Source organism: Leptosomus discolor, chromosome 2 (genome assembly GCF_034619465.1).
Source record: "Leptosomus discolor isolate bLepDis1 chromosome 2, bLepDis1.hap2, whole genome shotgun sequence".
Lineage (NCBI taxonomy): Eukaryota > Metazoa > Chordata > Aves > Leptosomiformes > Leptosomidae > Leptosomus > Leptosomus discolor.
In genome coordinates this window covers 40026764-40046534 of record NC_141392.1, presented here as the reverse complement: position 1 = coordinate 40046534, position 19771 = coordinate 40026764, and positions in this window count along the sequence as shown.

Sequence of the window (19771 nt, the reverse complement as noted above, 5' to 3'; positions counted from 1 at the left end):
TTTTAGCATTAAAGCTACTTTTTATACACTTTTGGATATGCTCCCAATATATATTTTACAATTTTAAAAATGTACTTTATCTATAAATAAAACCCCTTGAAACTGATAGAGGTTTATCATACAAGATATGATTTATTTTCAACTGCATTTGCCACGTATTCGCACTTAGTGAGGATTCATGTTGAGATAATTTTGGAAATTCAAACCAAGATAAAATATATTTAAAATCTTAATGAAATATATCCTATCTTCATAGGCTGTAGCTACAAGGTCTTCATTTTCTGTAGCTTATTCTCTCTTTTTAAAGTAGTTTGACTGGCACCTTCTATCCAGAATCTGATTTCTGTTCATAGATGATTTTCAGGCATATATATATATATATATATATATATATATATGACAGCTTGAAAACACTATAAATACCAATATTTCATTATTTTCAAATGACTGAATAACTTTTAAGAAAGATCTGTGTCTTAACGAGCTGAGACTAACTAGGCAATCATTAATTTTTGGAGAAATGGGGAGTTGTACATCTCTGTATTAATTATGAGGATGTAATTCGATGAACATATGAATGCTGGGCTCCCCGTTGACAGACAGACCAACATACCTCTGCAAGTGTTGAATAATCATTGTGACTTACTTCCAAGGATTTCTCAAGACTGCTATTCTATGCTTAAAAGAAAAGGCTCCCAAGACACAAGGGGAACACAAAGTTGTGTTTTGCCAATTCAGTGTGATAAATATAAATGTATTTCTTCTTTGTAAACGATTGGAAAAGTCTCACAGAGAGAAAACTTCCAAAAAAGTGGGGACAAAAAATGGCATAAGCAGTACTTACTTAGGAAATTTGTTATTCTTAGCCTAAATTTGCATCAAGAAACCCATGCATTTTAAAATCTCATCGAGGAGACCTTTTAAAGCCCATAACCAGGAGTTAAAATGATAGTAGATGAAGCTTTTTTCTCTCTCTCTCTCTTTTTTTTTTTTTAAACAGAGTGCTAATTTTAATGTGCTCTTTTATTCTCTCTAATATATAACATGAAGTTTGCAGCTTGAAGGAAAACGTGGGATTCCTGCCAAGCAGAGAAAATACAGCAGAACCATATTCACCTTCCAGCCTGAAGGTGTTGTGTCGGGGTGAGGGTATGAGGCAAATACTGGGGCTGTCTGTAGGGCCAAGCTGGGCTGTTCCCCACTCTCCTGCGAGCAAGCCCGCTGCAGGTGAGCATCTTGTGGCAAACAGTACTTGCATCCCCAAATGACAGCAGGTTTGTAGGCATGCTTCTGCTGGAGGGATTGAAAATGAGGTGCTGCTTCTGGGAAGATGTTGGATAACGCAGAGTGATTCAAACAATGCGTTAGAAGAAACGTGCTCATGCTTTCTCAGCAGAGAATGGAGATGAGAGTGCTCGCTGCCTGCCCCAGGCTGAGGGATGTGCAGGTTGCAGAAGTTCCTGATGGTATAAACTGATTGTAAAGTGTTATGCTCTGAACTAGCAATGCCACTGGATGGTCTGGAGCTGGATATCTGGGTGCTGTATTGCAATGCTATTTTAAAAAAAATTATAGTAAGGGTCTGATCTCTCGACTTCTTTGTGGAACATAAGCCTGAGGGCAAGCAGAGATGATAAGACTTGGGACCTACCTAGCATGAACTACATGTGAGTCACTCTCAAGACAGCGAGTAGATGACTAGCACTCGTCCTAAATTAGCCTTCTATTTTAGGTTGATGCTCTTCAGATTCAGGGCTCCCCCACACGAAAGCATGACCATTTAATGCATTAGTTTGGTTTTTTTTTAACAAGAGCCTTCGATAGGTCCTACAGTCGTTCATGGCTGAGCCAGATTCCTTTTGTCCAAAACTGCCTCTATTAATGGCAGGCAAAATTTTGCTTTTGGAAACACCCAGCTCCTCTGGGTAGCTGTTGTTACTTCCAGAATAGAGTACAAGTATGTCCGGAGCAGAAAAAAAATTATTTACACAGACTTTGGCTTAGTATGTATTGCTAAAGTTTAATATCGGTGCTCACCTTTTGAAATGATCTTATCTCTGATCTTACCTCCTTTTACTTAGAAGAAAGAGGAGGAGCCTGCGCTTTGGACTCAAACGTGGTGAGAAGAGAGGGAACATCTGTAAATAATGGCTTTTTTTTTTTTAGGAGAGGGATAAGCACATTGTTAAAAGAATGAAGGAAATTACAGAAAAGTGAGGTTTAAGGGAAAGCACATGTTGAAAGACAGAGCACATTAATCAGGCTATGGGAATGGGAGGTATAAAGCCTCTTCTACACCACTTTGATTCTTACTAAGGACAAAAAGCATTATGAGGGGTTTTTTCCCTTTTTTTTTGCTGGCTCTTAGGAAGGAAGCAATATACCACAGCAAGGTTGTGAGCCTCAATCCTGATGCAGTCCTGGAGGATGAAGCATTTTTAATTCATCTCAAAAGTTTCTTTTTTTTTCTTTTTTTTTTTTTTTTGAATGAAGAAAGGGAAGTCTCCTCCTCATGACTTTACAGATGGCAGAATCCTGTTTTGAAGCCCACACTTGGAGTCTCATTGTTGGGTCAGTGTGAGACCCCATCTGCGGAACTGAGGTCCCTGCTTTCTCCTAGCCCTTCTACGGAATGAGACATTGGGAATGGGGAGTCCATGGCCAGCACTGCTTGGTAGAATGATGTGGCTCATTCAAAGCCACTGAACGTATTGAAGAAGGATGAAAAAAAAAAAAAAAAAGGAAGTGAAAATCACGTTTATCCTGGGGCTGGATGTAGGGATTCATATTTTTGAGTGTTTTCACCACATCTCCTGTGCTACCTCTCCAGCCCCTTTGTGCACCGTGTTTGATGCCGGACTTAGACTTGGCTCCATGCCTTTCTGCTGTCAGCTGATCTGAGCTGAGCGCGTTTTCCCAGAGTTATTTGTCGGTAAAAGAAAATAGTTTTTCAGTCCTCTGTAGAGCACCAGAGGTGTATGTTTAAATAAAAGTTCATCCCAAGGTTCTGGGAAGAAACTAAGTTAATTATGGAAGTGTTCATTCCATTACAAATCCTTCTGAGATACTTGGTGTCCTTCAGTGGGCACTTGCTGAAACCCCTTGTTTGTGTCCACGTTATTTATTTAGAAAAATAAGAAGGGGGCTAATGATCTCAGCCGTAGGACTTTTCCAGGTTATATGGATACTCCTGTGACTGCCTAATTTCGTTTCCACCTCCCCAGCCCTGTTTTCCCTAGGAGACCATTTTGCCATCCCGGACACATGCCACGAGCAAGGCTTTCACCCATTGTGCCACTCAGAAGTGGGCTGTGAATTTCGGCAGTCGGCGGCATGGCTATGAGCACGCAGCTTGGTGCCTGTCAAGCATCTTGTTAGCACAGCATCCGCAAGACAACTACTCTGAGAAGTACAACCAGGAGGTTGGAAATCGCTGTGCACACCACCCCCCCCCCCTTCCCCCCCTCCCCCCCCCCCCCTCCATTTTTAAACATAGCTCTTCTGCGTGGCTGGTAGGGGGTTAGGAGAAGGAGGGAACAGAGATGGGAGCAGAGCCTCCTAATATTGGGGTTTGCTCTCTGTTGCAGCCCTGTGGAAAGCCTTGCTGCTGCCTGAGCCTGCAGCAGCTGCACAGGGCAGGGTTTGGTGTGGCAGGGCAGGACAGAGTCTGGTGCCATCTTTATGGCCCCATCACTCTCCCCATGGACAGCGAGAGTGAAGTGCTCCTGGCCCCACAGGGTGGCAGCTGTGCAGAGAGGTCCCTTCGCCACCCCCTTTGCCAGCCCTTCCGTGAGGGACAGGGATGCTGCGGCACTGGTGCTGGGTGGTTTGGCTGCCGCTGCTGCCGGGCTTTGCTGTACCACAGCTGCATGTGGCCAGGTGCTGCTCCTGGGCGAAGGCTCCCTCTCCACAGTCAGCTCCAAATGCGAGGTCCTAACCTACATGCTGCTCAGAGAGAGGGCCACAGTGGCCTTCATCTTTTTGTTTTCTTTTCCTTGGGGCATACCCTAATATTTTGGAAGCTCTTGCCTGATGACGATCTCTGAGCGATTTTGGGTTCCAGCTGTCCATCCTCCTGGGGCCTCAGCTTAGGCGCATTTGCAAGGCAACCAACGCCACAAAAACATCCGAGTGCGATCTATTTTTTCCTTCTCCTTTGTTGCTTAATGGATGACTCAACTTTCTTTTGTGACTGGATAGCTTTAATTTATAGTTTTTAGGCAAGCGATCGTTCCTCTCATTATTTTGGGTTAAATATTCTTATTTGTTGATTATTTAATAGTTTGTTTGGATAAAGATGGAAAAAAAAAAAACCAGCTTGGTGCCATAGACTGAGTCCAAAAGAAATTAACTGCTCTGCTGCACATATTGGAGCAGGGAGTTTGCGGAGAATGCAGCCCCACTAATGGACTGGCAAACTGATAAAGGCTTTAAAGATTCCATATAACCCCACACTGCCTCGTTTTATTAATTAACTCTCCTTGCTTTGTTGCAAGGTTGTCCCGGCTATGGAATACATGAGTGAAAGGGCTGGCCAGTATACATTAAACATCATTTTACGCTTAGCCTTGTGGAGGATTAGGGTTTGCAGACATTTTGGGGAGGATTTTTTTCTACATATCCTTCCTCTGCTGGGGTTTTTGTCTGTGTTGCTCAGGGTTGGAGAGGGGAAGAGGGCGAGGAATTGCATCCGTGGACCTTCGGTGGTGTCCCACAAATGGTGGCAAAGGTGTGGCCCCGGCACTGTGACCTTAGAGCTCCCGCGGCCGGGGGCCAGCACATAATGTGCCAGCAGAGGGGAAACAGGGACTGGGGTACTGGAGAGATGGTGACAGCTATTATAGCTAGGGGAGGGGAAGGAGCCGCAAAGAAAAAGGTACCGCTCTCAGCAGCGGTAAATGATCGTTCACTGACAACTGACTTCCCAGTTCTACGTCCTGGAGAACAGGCGCTGTTTTGATGGGCTCCTTTATTTAATCACTGTTTAGCTGGAGAAACGGCTCCACTAAGGCATTAAATATTTCCATGAAATAAAGGTCATTGTGATTTAAGTTTTTAGATGATTCACTAAATATTAAAGCAGATTTTTCTTTAGCTGCATTAATTTTCTAATATCCCCTCTGTTATGTTTTCTTTCATAGGACATACAGATTATTGTAAAGCCTGTCAACTAGAAAGGGGCAGTAGTTGAGACCAAAATTATTTATTTAAATCTCTGTGATTCGTGGGACAAAGTTCAGCAATGCATCACACCATCCACTCTCTGTCTGGACCAACTCAGGCTTTTTTGTAGGGTTTTTTAAATGTGTTTTTTTTTTTTTTTCTAAAACATTACTTCTTGGCAAACTAGATATGCAAATGCCAGAATACACTAAAACCACATTTAATTGGACCCACTTGCCAACTTCTTGAACACAGCTTGGATTATTTCACTGGAGGCTGCTTCTGTTAAAAGATGGGGGAGGAGGAAGTGGCATATTGACAAGGCTTCAGATAATTTTTTTTTTCACTAGAAGTACAATGATGCCACGAGCCAAGTTTGGAAGTATTTTACTATGTTTAATAATTATTATTATTAAAGGATATTGTAAACATATGCATTTAAGTGGAATGTAATGGGAATACAATTATGTTGCTGATTTAGCTTTGGATTAATTTTCAACTTTTTTTTTTTTTTGGAGGGGTAACCGACTCCCGCAGTAACTGGAACCTTCGTGGTGCTGTGAAATGCTGGTTTAGAGAGAGGATGCATATCCTTTTCCATAGCCAAATGAGCTGATTAAAAATATTCATTCTTTTAGAAAATCTGTGAAATTTTCATCTCTGACTAACAATCAATTAAATATAAACCATGTAATAGGATTAAAATTACAAGGTTTACGGAGTTCCCGGAAATTTCAATCTTATATATGGATACATATGTTATACTTCATATTTCAAAAAGAAATAGGATACCTCAATAAATAAACACCCTAATAACACTGCTGCTGTGAAAAGTTAATAGAAGGGGGTTACATTCTCTTTCCAGAGCCCCTTTTGTATGCTGACAGCCATCTGCAAATGTGGGTGAGCTGTGGGGCCCTGATAGCCATGTTGCTGATGCTGGTGGGAGCCGGGAGCTTAGATAAGGGCAGGAGAAACAAATGCTTTCAGGGTGCTCGGTGCAAACTTTGCCTTTGCCGCGTATTGCCTTGAGGTGACAGGAGAGACCCTGGGGTGCTGCAGCCACCCTGCTCTCTTCAATTTGATGAGTGACTTTTTGGCCCCTGGGACTAGTTACGGCTGACACACCCAGGCAAGAAAGACGCTTTGTTTCCACCTTTAGCCCTACGGGAAGGCAAGCCTCCAGCGCAAGCAGGCTGCTGCCCTGCCTGCCCTGATCGCTGCGGTGGCTGGGCAGGGATGCTTTCAGTCTCTGTTGCACAGAACTTCTCGCGGCGACGGCGAACCTCTCAGTTTTCCCCAGCCGGTGAGCTACTGCATCGGGCGGCTGCCAACGAGCGGGGGGCTGCGGGTGCTCCCACTCCGGCATGGTGCCCTGTCCCGCTGGGACATGTGGCCAGGCCCTGGCACAGCACCAGGGAATGAATGAACGGGAGGGAGCGGGAGGCGAAGCAAACAAACAAACATTTCTCCATGCGTGCAAGTTGTTGGAGATGTCGGTCTGGGCTGTCGTCGTTTTCAGTGTCAGCCTCAGTTTTGTCTGCAACTGCCTCCCAGTCAAGGGTTTCGTGCTCCTTTTTATTCCTGGTTGTGATTTGGGGCAGCAGATTGGATGTGGCGGGGTGATGCGAGGACAGGAGCAGAGCCATCCTTGCAGCACAGCACAGGCAGCTGTTGGGGGGGACCGACACCTGCCCCCCACCTCCATTACCAAACACTACCCCTCTCAGTGGGGCTTGCTCCCGAGTCTAAAACATTGTTTTACTGTCTACGAGGGTTTCGGAAAAAAAAAAAATTAATCTCGTATAATAGTGGCACTGCAATTAGGGAAGAGGCGTCACTTTAGATAATGAGCATCTTTTTAAGGTACTTATGCGATCTGAAAAATCATAGCAGGGCTGGGTATTCTTTAATCTTACCATCCACCCAAAGCAAATTTGCAAAGAAGGGGTTTTATTGTCATTAGAGGAATTCTTTCAGTTATCAGAGGAGAGCACAATTTCTTTGTCATTAGCAAAATCCCTGGCTTTCCTTCAGCACATAAACAGTTTACATGATGCGGTTTTAAAATGTGCTCGTCTGTGAGCCTTCGCAGGAGCCTGAATTGTGAACATTTCAGCGTTTGGATGTAAAATCTGGGATCTCGATTTAGCCTTCTGTAAATGCAAGGATGAAGGGCAAAGCACAGATCTGGGCATGAATTTTTAAATTAAGGGTATTCAGTTTCACAGTTTTAGGATGGCACCTATATGCAGTCGACAACCAAGATGTCTGAGCAGCTCACAGTCTGGAGTTTATTCTTAAATAGTCTGTGAGGCCTGGATTGCCTATTGTCCCTCATACATAAGGTTCGGAGATGCATTGGCCTCGGCTATGCCAGCAAAACTTTTCCGTGCAAACCTGGCAAACGGCGGCAGTAAAAAAGGATTGAAATAGTTCGTGTCCCTCATCACCATACCTTTGCTAATCACAGCCTAACAGGGGATACATTGAGAAGGGCAAAACATTATTCTCCTCGGTTAGATCATTATGCTCGGGGAGCAGGTTTTTTTAAGGATTTCCAAGGAAAAGCTGTCGTCTGCTGCAATAGGCTGTAATCATGTTGCTGCGCTGGCGAGTGCTTTCTGGGGCAGTCAGCGCCAAAGAGACCAAGTGACCATTCCAAGCCTTGCGGGAAGCTGGTGCCAGAAAAGAAATTGCAGCACAGTCCCTTGTGTTGCCGCTCAGTGTCCCGAGCACTGAACCATCCCCTCTCTAGTCCTAACTCTGTTTAAAAATCAGCAAAGGGACGGCGTTCAACCAGAGCTTTGTATTAGAACTAAATGATCAACCCCTCAGAAAAGAGGTCAAAACCTTTCAATACAATACAAATCAGTTGCCTGAACATAAAGATGAACCTAAGCCAGTGACTATGGCAATCTGTGGCCAGTAAAAGTGAATGCAATTTATTTTAATTAATAGAGAAGTCTTTTTTCTAAAAGACCAAATGGGTTTCTTAGATGGGATTGGAGGACTGGTGCCTGAGGAAGGTGGAAATGCTCAGCATGAGTAGGGTGCAGAGCTTAGACAAGCAGGAAATAAATCCACTGGTGTGTGAAATGTAAAAAAAGCCAACAGATAAAGGCTCTCAAGGGATTGAAATGGTACTAGGGATATTTTAGATTGAAGCTGCATGAAAGGCAGGGTGGGTTACACTGCAGGGTAGCTGGAGGACTGGCACACAGGAAACTTCCTGGGTTTGGATTAGTTTGATCAGATTTCAACATTGGGGTCGCAGGCAACAACCAGAGGGTGATGAACGTACATCCTCAGTGCAAGGGGGGCACATTCCCTTGCAGTTAACACTACAAGTAAAGGAGGTGAAATGCACCTTTTTTTTCAGGGAATTGTACAGTGGAAAAGACGAGGGGACCTCTGGGCCAGGGCCCTCCACGTCTCCAATGTCCAGACCAAGCTGGGGAGACACAGTACCATGAGCAGGGATGGACCAGTCACTGACCGAGGCATGCTGACCTGCAATAAATCCTGCAGGGCAGAAGGTGCTCTCCTTGGCCCTGGGGGGGGGGGGGGGGAGGGGGGGGGAACCTGCTGTCCCAGCAGCCTCCAGGGGTGTGACCAGGGCAGAGCCTGAGCCCATGATGCAACTGAGGCTGCAGCTCTTCTCCCTGTGGTGAACCAGAGCTGCAGACCCACTCCAGCCCTGCAGCATACACGGCTCTACAGCGTTGGTTGTTAATTAAGCTGCTATGACCAGCCGAGTCGCAGAGTCAGATATGTTATCACAGTCAGATCACAGAAGGACTGAGGTGGAAAGGGACCCCTGGAGGTCATCTGGTTCAACCCCTTGCTCAAGCAGGACCAACTAGAGCAGGCTGCCCAGCACCATGTCCAGACATCTTTTGAGTATCTCCAGATGCCATTTTTCTTGGCCATTTTTCTACAGAGTATTTTGCATGGGGCTGGAGATGACTTACCTCCACCTGCACTGAAATCCGAGTTAGTGGAAGTCCAGTACCAGCAGGGATGCCCTGGCTGCTCGCCTCTGTACCACAGTGTCTCCCAAGCTAACTGATGAGAGGCTGTCAGTAGGTCTTCTAATGTCATGAGGCAATGGCTTTGCACTGCAGAAGCATGATGTCTGAGGGACTAAAGTGGTTTTGGAAACATCTGAAGCTCTCAGACATGAAGGTGGTATTTTGGAAGGGGCAGTGGCCAGTTTGCCTGCTATTAAACAAGCTGTGATCCAGGGTAATGGCAAGATGTTTCCAAGTTGCAAACACAGCAGGGGAATGTTTATCTGCCTTTTAAAGAGCTGAACAAAGTTGCTGTTTTCAATAAAATTGAGTTTGAACCGAATGAAAGCTTGAGGTCAAATCTGTCTTGAAAGCAATACTAGCAACCCCCGATTAAGAGAGGTGGTCAGATAACATTTGATAAGTCAAAATCTGAGCCAGATTTTTTAAAATGCAGGCAGATTTCAAAGGCTGGGTCATTACAGAACGTGAGATTTCTGTGAATCAGCATGTTACATGGTCTGATGTATTGAGACTCAAACAAATGTTAGACATATGGAAAGACCTCTATATAATGAGAGATGTGAAAACCAGGATGACTGTTTAATTTAGAAATAGGATAAGGAAGAGGGGCACATTAGAGGTATAGAAGGCAGTGAATAGTACAGTGGAGATAAGCCTGTGCTTCTGTTCACTCTGTACGAGACTGTAATTTCTATTTACTTACACATGATCAGCACCAGAAAATTTTCTCCAAGCGTGGGTAATATACCACTGGAACTCTGTGCCCCAAGGTACCCATCCTTGAAAGGCTGTAAAAGGGTTACAGAAAGAAAAAATATGTATTTATATGGATAATAAGCTATAAATAATGCTTTAGGAAGTAAGCCAACCAAAGATTGGAAAGAAACGTCCTCTGTGGGCCACATTTCCCAAACTGCCCAATATGGGATTTTTGTACCTTGCTCTCAAGGAACTGTGGGTCTTGGCAAGAGCAGCAGGTGAGATAGGTTATTGATCTGTGCTATGCTCTGAAAAGTTATTATGTTTTTTTCAGTAGTAACTGCATCCCAGATGTCCTTCTGTGCTTGGAAGGAGCCACTCAGAGGACGGCCTGAGGGGACTGGACAGGCAACTCCCAGGGCCCCAGCAAACACAGAGCAACCAGTGGCTGCAACCACCCTCCTGCTCTGGAGGTTGCATTTGGTGTGCCTTGAAAAGGGACTAGGGAGAGCCCGTGCCAAGTGTATGCTGGCACTTAAATCGGTGGCCACCCAACTGTGCTTCCCATGCCTGGTTTGGCTGATGACCGGTGTCCAACTGCAGCGTGGTGGCACCAGCTGAGGGGCTGGGCAGATGGTGCAGGTCTCACCCACAAGCTGTGCATTTTGGTGGGTTTTGGTCAATGCTGCTCTATTTCTTAGCATCCTTCGCAAGGCTGGTAAGGACCAGCGCTCTCACTCACAAATGGGAATGCCATCGGCCTCCTCCTTGCTGGATGGGAACAGTGTTAGGAGCTGGGCTGGCTCCATTAGTCTGTTTTTCTAGGAGAAAAAGCGATGTGGCAAGAAACATACATGCCTGGACCAAATGGCAGCAAACTTATGGTAAAGCCCCTGCATATAATCTATATTCTAATTAATACTCTGCATCGTCTAATCAACAGAAATCTTCTGGCACGCATGGTCTGGTTTGCAAACTATTCAGCAGAGAGGCTTTCCTAGCCTCTCCACAGATCAGGGTAATTAAGCAAAGCTGCTGGAGGGGCTTCCCTTTGCAGCTTCTTGAATATTGGGAAGGGGGAATGGTGCTTGAAAAAGCCAGGCAACCTCTGGCAACCTCCCTTAGCCCTGGAAGGCTCTCTGGAACAGAAAGGGGAAAAAAAATGCCTCCCTTTGCCACTGCTGTTGAGCTGGTCTCGCTCCCATTGTCCCGGTGCCAGCGCTGAAAGCCCATCCTGCTTCCCTCGCATCGAGCATACTGTCCATCCTAGAGCAGATGCAAAGGCGGCAGTGGGACCGCTCAACTTCAGAGCCTCTCCAGCAGCCTCCGAAGTAGAAGAGCACAGCTCTCCTCACAATATGCTGTGGGGGAGGAGGAAGGAAGGACTTTGGCCCTATTTGCTTGTGCTAATTGATGGCTTCTGTTGCAGCTATTCACACTTTTAAAAAATGGTAACAAGTCTACTGATTTAGAAGCAAAGAATAAAACCCCAACAGCCTCACCAGCACATCAGATGCAGACAAAGCTGCCTTGAAGAGCACTCGGCAGAGGTGCAGCAAGCGGCTGGGCAGAAGAAACGACCCACCTGCAAACACTGAGCTCTGCACAGATGTGCAAAAATCCTAAAATACACCATTTTTCTGGGATACACAGGGAGGGACAGCCTCCTCTGCAGTGGTGAGCTTGCGAGTCAGGGCTTAGCCCCAGGAGTGGCCTGCTCTGTGGCTCCACCTCCCTACCTCACCTTGCCCAGCTGTGGTGGTTTCTGCCTCCTTTATAAAATGAGATTTGTGCCTCTGACTTTAGCGCTCTCTGAGTGAGTAATGTGATGCAGCCATCTCTCCATGTGCCGGGTCTCCTGTGCCGGTGTGGACAGGTGCCCAGGAGTTGTTTGGAGAAGGGCTCTGAATCCCTGCTTTCCTGCCCCGAGCCTTTTTTCCTTGCAGGCAGACATTGTCTTCTCCTGCTGGGAGAGCACTGTACCTTGCTTAGCAGTTTACATGGTAAGTCTATATTGCAAGTCGGAGGTGTGATCACAACATGCCTGGGTGAAACCCTGCTTGCTTTAATTTAGCTAGCTGAGATATTAATTTTGGAGGAAGAGGCAGCAGTATGCACTTTGGAGCCTATGGTCTGGGTGGGCTTGCAGAGCCTACAGTGTTTCAGCTTCCCTGGCATCAGTACCCAGGCAGCTAGACGGAGCGAGCTGGGATGTGTGAATAAGCAGCACAGCAAGAGACGACTGCGCTGAGTGGAGGGAGCTGGGCTCCAGCCATGCACCAGGGAAGGCACGGGCTGAGCAGGGCGAAGCCTGGGTGTTTAGCAATGCGCTGCCACCCTCAGCTCCCTTCCTTCCTGGGGGCCCGCTAAATGCACCTCCCACACCAGCAAGTCCCTGGCTGCTGAGCTCAATAATTCAGCTTTAAGGAAGGCAGATCCGGTTCTCATGAGGAATTTATCTCTCTCGGAGAGACCCCTGAAACCCTGGTGCTGCTGCCGCTGCCGCTGAGGTGAGTGAGCTGCTGCCAGCTGCTTGGTAGGTGCCTCTGCAGCGGCCGGGGAGGGGGAGAGGCAACGTCCTCCTGCCCTGCTTCCCTTGCCACAGCCTTCAGCAGCACCCGCATTGGGGCCTTCACCTCTTCTCACAGCCCTCTGCATACTCGTGGTGATTCACATCTGGGTGTATTCAGCCTGCTAATTTCTTTTTCTGAGAAGGTCACCCAAAATATGTGTATAACAGAAGTGTTCTCTATTTTTAACATAGAGAAACCTCATAAAAAGTCAGAAGACTAATGCAAAATAATAAATGAGATATTTAGTCATAGGTCTCCATCACATTCACATTATAAACAGCTCAGAAATGATTTCCACTTGTGAGATAAGATTTAATTGTAAATCACGGGAAACAGTGAGATATGTATTGCCTGGAGCGGGGTGTTAAACATATTTCTGGGTCTGGAGGGAGAAAATAAAGCAAAGTGTGTGTCATAACCAGGGGGGGCCCTGAGCACATTTAAAGCAAACTGCATTTCAGCCCAGGCGATAGCTGTTGTTCTCTAGAGGACCACCAGCTTTCTGCTGAAGACTCTTTCTTCCTCTGTACTTAGGGGCACCTTTCTGCTGTGATTTCATGGTACCCGAGGCTTTGTTACTGGTTTCTTCCTATGAAGCTGCTTTTATTTCAGCTTAAGCTCTTCCTTAAGCAGCATGAGACCAGCTCACAACTTAAATGACAAATGCACGGCAGTAACTTTCCTAGCTGCAGAAGGTGATATAGACAAATCTGTTGCTGATACCAGCAAGTACTGAGCTGAGACCCTGTTTCTCATTTGGAGTGCATTGCTGTGTCTCCTCTGACATGTTTCTTCATAGCACTGAAAAAGAGGCACTTGGAGAAACAGCTTTTCTACTCAGAGAAAGCTCTGAATCCAGGGTTGTAAATCAAGCGTTGTAGTAGGCAATCGGCTTACATGTTTTTCCAGTGAAGAAAGAGGAAAGATCAATTTATTTAAAGCAGCAGAAACTGATTTTTCAGTTAGCTAACCTGTTAGCCTCCTCCTATAGAATTAAACCTAGGTAGGGCGAATGCTTATTGCTTGTGCATTTATTTCGTGGGTTTCAACCATCCAGAGTCAGTACTGCTGGCGAAGCAGATGATGGTCCTCCTGCTTGTGCTTCTCCTGCCGGCCACCCAGCCCAAGATAGCCACCATCCTGCAGCAAGCAATGCTTTGCCTGTGCCTCCTCTTCTCTGTGACTACCAGAGTCCACTTCAGTTGGTGCCCTGCTTATCCAGTGATTAATCCAGGGAGGAAACAGCACAGCTTGGAAAGGGGGGCAGACCCAGCCCAGGAGCAAGCAGCTCTCCTGGTGCTGAAAAAAAATAGGATAAGGAGAGGAGAAGGAAGCTGTTCTGTTGTGTCCAGCCACAGAGAGACTCGAGTCTGCCTGATTGAAAGCTTTAAAGGTGTTAAGAAATAGACACTTCTCAGACCTTTTACCCTACTTTTCCAGGGCAATTTGCTGTTATTCACATGCCACTTCACGCTGCAATTTTCTGCAGGTTCACATATACAATATTTCACAACTGAAATACGATATCATAACTTAGGGCAAGTTTAAAGCTCAGTGTTTACGATGCAATACATCTGCCTTCCAACATTTGGGGAATTTTAACACTGAAGTGGAGTGGCTTTAACCTAACCACCTGAACACTTAAGCAGTGCTGCAGAACTGCAACCCCCATCGTCACCCTCCTGCCTCTCCTCTCCCAGGATTGCCCGACACCAGACAACATTGCCTTGTGATGCACACAACTTTTTCACTAACTGGAAGTAGGAATCTTACTCTATCCATTAGATACTGTATATGCAGTTTGTATATATAATATTTATATTTTCCCCCAAAGTTGTGAAATATATAAAATATAATTCCTCTAGCTGAGAGCTCATCATTCCCATGACAAGGTGCAATCAATAAATTATGCACCACTTGCGGTTATTCTGCATGTCAACTCATATTTCCATGTCGCTGTCCTGACTGTTACTGAGTGTTTGTGTTGTTGTACCTTTCCACCTCCTCAGTGTTGATTTAGGAGTTATTATTCTGGGCTCATAGTAACTGCAAGAAAATCAAGTTCCAAGTGTTTCTGCCAAAAGAAGGAAATGAAATGAGCAAGTCAACAGAAAATTCCACTTGTCAAACACCATTTGCTTACGACTACGGCTTTGTTAAGGAAACTTGCGCTCGGACAAGTTGCCCAAAGAAAACAATTCGCCTTTGCGGCGGGATAACCCCCATGCCCGGCAAGGACTCTTGGTCGCGACAGCTGTGGTCCTCAAACGAGAGAACAGGAAAAAAAACCAAAGCCACTTCTGACACTTACAAATTATAGCTCCTGAATAATGCATGACACATCCAGATTGGCTACAGGAGGGGGGGGACGGGGGAGACGCTTTTTCAATGGACAACCAGACGGATAAGGATTGTATTATAAGAAGAGTTTGACATACCAAGAAGAGAAAAAAAAGCAAAAAAAAAGCCCAAGTACTCACACACACTTTGAGATTGACTGTCAAATCATTTCACATCTGTACCTAAAGCAAACAGACATAATGCTAACAGCTTGCTGGAGCTCAGAAATGCCACCCACTAATCAGTCCACCTGTGGAATTCTCAGTCCATCTTGCAAGTCGTGTACCCGATTGCCAAGACGCCTGACAAGAAAATGTATATTAAAACGTTGAGTAAGACTGGAAATACAATGTGGTGTAGTATAAACAGAATGCACTCACTGGGCGGGAAAGCAGAGATGCTTTTTAATTCCTCTCGCCGTGACCCGGCACTGTTCACTCCTACCTTCACCAGTGCCGGGTGGCAGTGACGGCTCGCCGACCGTAAGACACATTCACCTCCCATGCGTGATTGTGTCTCCCTCTGCTTTTACACAATAAATAAATAAATTAATAAATACCCCCTCTCCACTCTCCAAAGCCTCTATCCCTCTTAATTACTTTTTTTTTCTTTTTTTTTTTTTTTTTTTGCACATGGGTATAATTAACAATTGCTTAAATATAGGCGTTGGCAAGATAAGTCTCAGCAAAAAAAATTAGTGAGAAATAATCTCTCCTGTGTAATGAACGCACCCTTCGGGGTAAGACAAAGAGGTAATTCAAAGGAATGGTTTGTGGAGATGGTGCGTTGCAGGAGCACAATTCTTCCAGGCTAAATTACATCAAGGTTTACAGCACCGGAGTGCCAGTTGCTATTTAACGTGCTGGCAAAATGATCATTTTGCTCTTTTCATCTCCAAAAGGAATATAAAGGAATGAAAGGAAAAAGTTTACTGGGATTGTAAGAGGAGGCAAGAAGGGCTGAGGAATGCCCCGGGGAGGATAATTATTCTGTATAAGGCACCATCAGAAGGTTACGAGGTTTGTGGTGTAGTGGAAGGCGGCATGGCACAATTAGGTGCTTTAGATACTCTTTTCTATACATCCTGAGCTTTTACATTTGCACAGTAGCCGTTTTCTCTCTCCGAGTACAAAATGCTATTTTAACATCTGTTCTTTTAAGGCTATTTGCTCTGGGAAGGCAGTGTGTTTTGCCATAAATTTAGGTCATTAATTTGTATCTGTTCTTTGTTTATTTAAGAAACAGGACAAAAGGGCAGCTGCCGAAACATTTGGCTGTGCCGAGGGGTAGTGGGCTCGGCATGCTGGAGTTGTGTGCACGACCAGCTTGAGTTTGTATCCGCAGCTAGAGGACAGAAGTTTATGGGAAGCCTTTGCCAAGGCATGTGGCGCTGCCCGCTCTGCCGCAGCCCTGCCCTCCCCATTACCTGCTTTTGGAGGGGCAGCCGTGTCCAGGGATGGGGGGGGGACACACACGACACGGATGGGGGCCACATGCTGATGGCAAAGTAAAAACCTAGAGACTGTATGGGAACACCGGTGGTGCTGTTGTTTTTAGGAGGAGTTTATAAAACAATTATGTTTTAGTTCATTGAGTCAGAGGGCTGCAGTCAGCTACCCAAAGTAACATGCTACAAGCAAGTCTGACCTATATAATTAGACATTTATAACCAGAAGCACAATAATACCTAGTAAATTGATTGTTAACAGCATTTAATACTTTAAATTGGTCATTAAGTGCAGAATAATTTCTGGGTTATTATTGATACTATGAAGCATTAAGAGAAGTTTTATTTATTTATTCTTGTAACCCTAATGGACTCAAACAAATATAATGTGTTTGAAAAGGTAATTTTTTGCTTGCTGATTCTGTGACTTCTTCTAATCAGTTTAATCAGATCAAACAGAAAGTATCACGCAAGTATCATGAAGCATTTTCTGTTTCCATCTTCCAATCAAAGACAAATGGGTGTATCAGAGAGCCCAGCATCACCAGCTAGGCATGAAAAGCCCAAGCCCACAGTTGAAGTCAAAGACTGAAGAAGTGCTGGTGTGCACATTAACTTGTACACAGTCCCTGCAGGCTAGCTGGGATCCAGCTCTCTGCTGCTCAGTGAACACCGTGTCTTATTTCTCCCCTGAGCCCATGGAAACCAGAGGAGACACGTGTCAAATAAGGTCCAATTCAATGTGAAAAATGTCATTGCAATATGCCACCGAGTAGGTCGTTTAGAACAGGTCTTGCTTGTGCTGGAGACAACGGTTGGTCTCATGACAGCAGCATCAGACCAAATTTGCAGAACTGGTCCCCAAACTCAGACTAAGTATATTCTTCACTGACACTGATCTTTAGAAAAGAAAATTAAAGGCAGTGCTTCTGACGGTTTAAAGTATGTCTCATTGCCATTTGTGTTTGGCAAAGAATTTCTCTGATCTTCACTGGGTCTTTAGATGCAGTAAATCTTCAAGTGCTTCGGGTGCCCAGACACACATGGCAGCTCCCAAGGGTGGATTTTTAAACCAATTTAGGCTTTTACTTCCTTAATCAGTGGGAAGAAGCACCTAAATGTCTTTATAAATCTGGCTCTGAATCATGCATCACTAAGGAGAACACTATTTAGCAAAATCCCAGTGTAACTCTTATAAAGGGGATGAAACCAAAAGTATCTTATGGAAGTATCTGGAGTTCATCCAGCAGTTTGCAGCAGATTCAATGTTTTAAATAATGAGACTGAGAAACAATTTTTATTTAGCTCATATTAAAATCTTGATCTTACCACAGTTTGGCTCATGACCTCTAGTACCAATGTGCTTCTGATTGCCACAAGACTTGAGGTGAGGGTCATGACTCTTTTCTGCTCTCCCTGATCACACTACCATACAGCCTTTGGAAGATCTTTCTTCCTGTATGTCCACAGGGCAGGGCCCGCTGGCCCCTTTAGCTGCTCCATCTTTCCAAGGCTCCAGCCATGTTCATCCCAGATGTGGAGATGACTCAGGAGAGGTGGGCTGGGAGCTGGAAGGAAGCAGAGTTGCCTGGGATGTGGAGCCTGGAAAGCAAGTGTAGGCAGCAGTGAAGAAAAAGTGGTGGAAGACTGGGGTTAACAGGAGACTACAGGGGTGAGCAGCCCAGATTGAAGCCTCTAAAAGCAAACAGCAGAGAGAGGGGCAGGTTGGAGGGCTGAAGGGGTTGGGTTCAGGGAAGCCGAGACCTTAGCTTGGTCCTTAGTGGACCTTGAGGTCCACCACAGACCTTAGCGTGTGCCCCTGCCCTGCCCCAGCCAACCAGGAGGGAAGTGAAGCTCAATGCGGGCCTGGAGCCCAAGGCAGTGGCTACTCAGCTCCAGGAACTGGGATGCACAGAAATCTGCAGCAGCGTGAGATTTACAATGTGATGAAGAAACAATTAAAATTAAATTTCTCCAAGAGCGTTTTTGGTGTGAAAGAGGAAGAAGGAAGAGGGAGGCAGGAAGGTCTGCCAGGGTTTTACACTCTACAGCAAAGGCAGCCCATATGGGTAGTGGAGAGATTTTCCTTTATTGCTATTCCCCAGCCAATGCTGGCAGAGAATGTGCAAACCCGTGTCTTAAAATCAGACTCCTCAGTGGACCAATGGCCAGATAAGTCATATGAAAATGTACAAGCTTCAATGTATAAAAGCTTGGGGCAGAACACATACCAGCTCTGCAGTCCTGGGATTTTGGAGGGCTTCTTGCTACACACACACTCTAGAGCAGACCATCTATGTGGGACAGCTCATTTTTATCTGTCTGGGTAATTTCATAAAACAGAGTAAGAGACAAAACAGATCAGAGAGAGAAGAGTGAATGAACAGTCCAGGGAATCAAACTAAAATTGTCCCACCTTTGTGAAATCAGGGCCCCCAGGAACATGCAAGCGTTTTCTGAAAGATGTGGACAATTGCAGTCATATGTTTTAAATTTAATTTTTACAAAGAAAAAATATTTCCCTGTTTCGAATAATACAACATATTGTAAGTGCAAGCTATTCTGTCTCTGTAACTCAAAGGCTAAAGCCTACAGCTCTTGCTCATTCCTTACTCAAACACTCCTACCTACTTGAGGATAAAGAAGATTTTTAGAAAGCAAATTAAACTCTGCATGGGTGAGGAGCAGGACTAAAGTCCAGATGTAGAAAAATGAATGGTGTGTAACACATGAGGTTGGACTCGTTTTTTTAAAGAATGGGCTGCTCTGTTTGAAACATAGCAAAACTTCTTTGTGGCTTTCCATCCTTTCTTCAGGTAAAGTGAAAACTAGCAGCTGGAATGGGAAGATTAAATGCCTGGACCAAAATGGCCAATTCTTCATTCAAAAGCAACAGGTGGTTTGCTGAAGGTGGCAGAGGCAGTTCTTCTGCTAGCTGGGAACTCATTTACCGGTTATTGCATTCAAGAAAGCAATGTGCATTGCACATGTAACCTCTCTGCACTTTAACGTCCCCATCTGTAAAATAAGAGCAGCAAAATACAATATTCAGCTTTCTGAACAGTTTTGGGGTCTTCAGATGAAAATGTTGTATAGCTGCATCAGTCTGGGTGCATCAAAATATGCACAGGTATATGTACAACTGCATACATGAGATTTTTTTTTCCAAATGAGAGCATGCATTACATGCCTATCTTTATATTTATATTTGTATTAAATACAACTGTATTTGTATTAAATACAATTTTATTTATATTTCAATTCCAATTTTGCTCATGTAATCTCTGTACAAATACTCCTTTCTACCCATATCTCAACATCTTTTCTAGATCATTTTAAAGGACCGAAATGTGTGAGTAGATTATTCACTACATTCAAAAGTCATTGCCTCTTTGATTATGAAACTTAAAAATGCCTAGTTAGAAAACGCTTAATGGAAGAAGCATTATAGAATAGCAATAAGACTGGATTTACTAAATTCTGTGTCATTGTGATTACAAAATCACTGTTAC